This window comes from Centropristis striata, chromosome 12, assembly GCF_030273125.1.
Source record: "Centropristis striata isolate RG_2023a ecotype Rhode Island chromosome 12, C.striata_1.0, whole genome shotgun sequence".
In the NCBI taxonomy this organism is placed as follows: Eukaryota; Metazoa; Chordata; class Actinopteri; order Perciformes; family Serranidae; genus Centropristis; species Centropristis striata.
Window position 1 is genome coordinate 1,652,332 of NC_081528.1, and position 4,405 is coordinate 1,656,736.

The following is a 4,405-nucleotide window of genomic DNA, read 5'->3' on the forward strand; positions in this document are numbered from 1 at the left end:
TTACTACAGTTTTAGGATGTAAAATTTACAAGTTGTTCTGTAAAGATGTTAACATATGTACTGTATTTTTTAACGGAAATATTCTGGTAACCACAGCTGACAGTTTATTTCTGTAAAAACGTCCCGTTGTTTTTACAGAAATAAACTGTCAGCTGTGGTAGATAGTGTGGTGTACATAATCATTAGTTTCACGTCTTCTTCAATACAGCTCGATGTTAATTTTGTAAATAAAAATATGTCACATTTAGAGTAAATGTTGGCTACTTCATGATTGACAGAATCTTTTGTTTGTTTTTGTGTTTTTTGTATTGTGTGTGTGTGTGTATTTTGTTTTTTATGGATGTTTTTTGTATTTTTTCTGTGTGTTTCGTGTTTTTTGTATTTTATTGTTTTTATCCGTGTTTTTTGTATTTTTTGGGGGGGGTTGTGCGTTTTTTTGTATTTTTTTTGTTCTTTTGTGTGTTTTTATGTGTTTTTTTGTATTGTGTGTGTGTATTTTGTTTGTTTTTTATGCATGTTTTTTTGTGTGTGTTTTGTGTTTTTATCCGTGTTTTTTGTCTTTTTTTGTGTTTTGTGTATTTTTTGGTGGGGTTTTTTGTTGTTGTTGTTGTTCTTTTGTGTGTTTTTGTTGCGTAACCAGCTCATATAGGTGAGGTTGTGCTGAAAAAACAATTCCAACATGACATGGTGAACATTTTTTAAGTGTTGTATACAGACAGAATGAAAAAGAGTCAAAAACTGACAAAATAGCCCTATAAGACTCCAAGGGTTAATATGTCAGCCATATTAACTTTATATGGTAATACGGTCATATTGTGATTATAGTTTACAGACAAACAAAAAAAAAAACACATTTGCAGCATTCATTGAAAAAGATATATTAGCTAATTATATCTTCTTCTTTTTTTAAACACAAATTATTACCAAAACATATCATACAACAATAAAATCAAATGTCATAACACAATAACGTAAAACATATGATGCAAAGACAAGCAAGAGTAAAAAAAATCTGTGTATAAAATAAACCTGGGCTCTCTGCTGGGGACACATTCTTCCGTGTGGGTAATATTATTTGATAAAATATGTATTTCTGTAAAAATATCCTGCAGATATTTCCCAAATGCAGAATCTCTCATCAGTGCTGAGGGCTAAAAAAGACACCGTGTTGCATTAGTTAATAAGAAAAAGACGGCTGCAGACTTCCTCTGTTAAAATAGAAACACATTTAAATTCCCAGAAGGAATATCATATAAATACATAAATGCACATACAGTAATATGAAGATTATTGTGGTGATTTTAATGGCCTCAGGTGACACGAACGAACAGGCTGGAAACTATAAATGCAGGCGAACAGGGAACAGGGAGGATTATGCAGCATTAGAATATTTTCCATGGTGTAGCCTTCAGAGTTATTTTGTGTCTGTGTAAAGTGTTTCGGTACAAAGTGGGGTCATTTGGGGGGCTGCAGGGGCTCCACCTGTTAAACCACTGTAGCATCACTTTCATTTCATTTGCACATAAGAGCTCAACACAATACAAAAGAATGACATTCTCACCGCCCGCGGAACACAAATGTCTCTGCATTCATCACGGGGAAAAGCAATTCATGTGTCTGTCTCTGGTGAAGCTCCTCCACTTTTCAAACACTAGATTTTCTGCAGCAGACTCCTAAAAAGCGAGAGAAATCATTCATGTCTAGAGCAGTAGTCCTCAACCTTTTTGAGTCGCGACCCCCAATTTAACATGTATGTCCCCCGCTCACTGAACAGAGTCACAGACAGTTCAGATCATACAAAAAAGAAACAGAATGACCAAAAAACGGAAACAAAATGACCAGAAAAGACACAAAATGCCCCAAAAAAGACACAAAATGACCAAAAAAGACACAAAATGACAAAAAAAGACACAAATTGACAAAAAAAGACACAAAATGACAAAAAAAGACAGAAAATTACCAAAAAAAGACACAAAATGACAAAAAAAGACAGAAAATTACCAAAAAAAGACACAAAATGACCAAAAAGGCAACAAAATGACGAACAAAGACACAAAATGACAAAAAAAACACAAAATGACCAAAAAAGACACAAAATGACCAAAAAAGACACAAAATGACAAAAAAGGAAACAAAATGAACAAAAAAGACACAAAAATGAAAAAAAAAGACACAAAATGATAAAAGCAAATACACAAAATGACCAAAAAAAGACACAAAATGACCAAAAAAAGACATTAAATGACCAAAAAGACTAAAACACATTAACACATGAACACTTTAACACAGTGGAGACAGAGCTGACTTCCTAAATGATTTGGAGACCCCCAGAAATCATTTTGCGACCCCAATTGGGGTCCCGACCCCAAGGTTGAGAATAGTTGATCTAGAGTAATATATTGTAGCAAAGAGGGTTGCAGGTTCGACTCCCTCCTGCAGCTCTCCTGTGTGAAGTTCTTCATGTTCTCTCCAGGTTCTCTGGCTTCCTCCCACAGTCCAAAAACATGCAGCTTAGGTTTAATTGGTGACTCTAAATTACCCATAGGAGTGAATGAGAGCATGCATGGTTGTCTGTCTCTATCAGTACGTTTACATGACACTTGAAACAAACAAATTATTGCCTTAATCTGACTATAACTGGACAACTGAAGTGCATGTAAACGTGTTAGCTGGTCGCATTAGCCGGTCGCATTAGCCGGTCGCACATTAGCCGATCTCATTAGCCGGTCGCGCATTAGCAGGTCTCATTAGCCGGTCACGCATTAGCCAGTCTCATTAGCCGGTCACGCATTAGCCGGTCGCGCATTAGCCGGTTGCACATTAGCCGGTCTCATTAGCCGGTTGCATTAGCCGGTCGAACATTAGCCAGTCGCATTAGCCGGTCGCACATTAGCCAGTCGCATTAGCCGGTTGCATTAGCCAGTCGCATTAGCTGGTTGCATTAGCCGGTCGAACATTAGCCAGTCGCATTAGCCGGTCGCACATTAGCCAGTCGCATTAGCCAGTTGCATTAGCCGGTCGAACATTAGCCAGTCGCATTAGCCGGTCGCACATTAGCCAGTCGCATTAGCCGGTTGCATTAGCCGGTCGAACATTAGCCAGTCGCATTAGCCGGTCGAACATTAGCCAGTCGCATTAGCCGGTCGAACATTAGCCAGTCGCATTAGCCGGTTGCATTAGCCAGTCGCATTAGCCGGTTGCATTAGCCGGTCGCACATTAGCCAGTCGCATTAGCCGGTTGCATTAGCCAGTCGAACATTAGCCAGTCGCATTAGCCGGTCGAACATTAGCCAGTCGCATTAGCAGGTCGCACATTAGCCAGTCGCATTAGCCGGTTGCATTAGCCAGTCGCATTAGCCGGTTGCATTAGCCGGTCGCACATTAGCCAGTCGCATTAGCCGGTTGCATTAGCCGGTCGCACATTAGCCAGTCGCATTAGCCGGTCGCACATTAGCCAGTCGCATTAGCCGATGTGTGTGTGTGTGTGTGTGTGTGTGTGTGTTTATGCCTGTAATGTGCAGTTTATGAAGCTCTCAGGGCTTAAACGTATGTTTCTAACTGCAGCCGGTCTTTATGCTAAGCTAGGCTAACCACATCCTGACTGACTCTGTACTTCACAGACAGATTGCAACAAAATTTAATTCTGACACAAATTAAATGCCATTTATTATATCAGAATTACATTTTTACAGAATTAGTCTTGAATTTGTGTGTTTAAACTGTGATTTTCAGTTGTCCTGCAGCTGTTTCAGTGCTGTAGATGTAGCTGGTTTTTGTGTAGCGGAGCAGCTTATCATCCTGCTGCACCGCTCCACTGGCTGGTGGTGTAAATGGAGGAGCTGCTGGAGGAGACACTTTTATGGCTGGCCAATCATAAAGAGGCGTAACGGAGGGCAGAGAGCCAGTATACATGGATACAACAGCACATAAAGACACCATCATGTGTTCGACACTTCCTTACATGCAATCTCTCTAATTGGTGTAGGAAGCAGCAGAGATGACACTTTAATGGAATATGCTAATTCCTGGTGTCACAGATTTAGTCTCACCACGACCTAACGACATAATAGAATTAGAGTTTTAACTGGAATATCTGCTTTTGTTTCTCATAGAATCATGAGATCAGAGAGAAAATTATTTTTTCACTTTAACCCACTTTATTAACCCTTTGGAGTTTGGGGATATTTTGAGGGTTTTGACTATTTTTCATTCTGCCTCTATAAACCACTTAAAAAATGCTGGTATCATTTTTTTTCCAACACAACCTCATCTGATTATTATTTTGTTATTTTGACTTACTGGATCAACATTTTGAACACAAAAAAACACACAAAAACCAAACACACAAAAAAACATAAAAACATACAAAAAAATACACAAAAACATGCATAAAAACACATAAAAA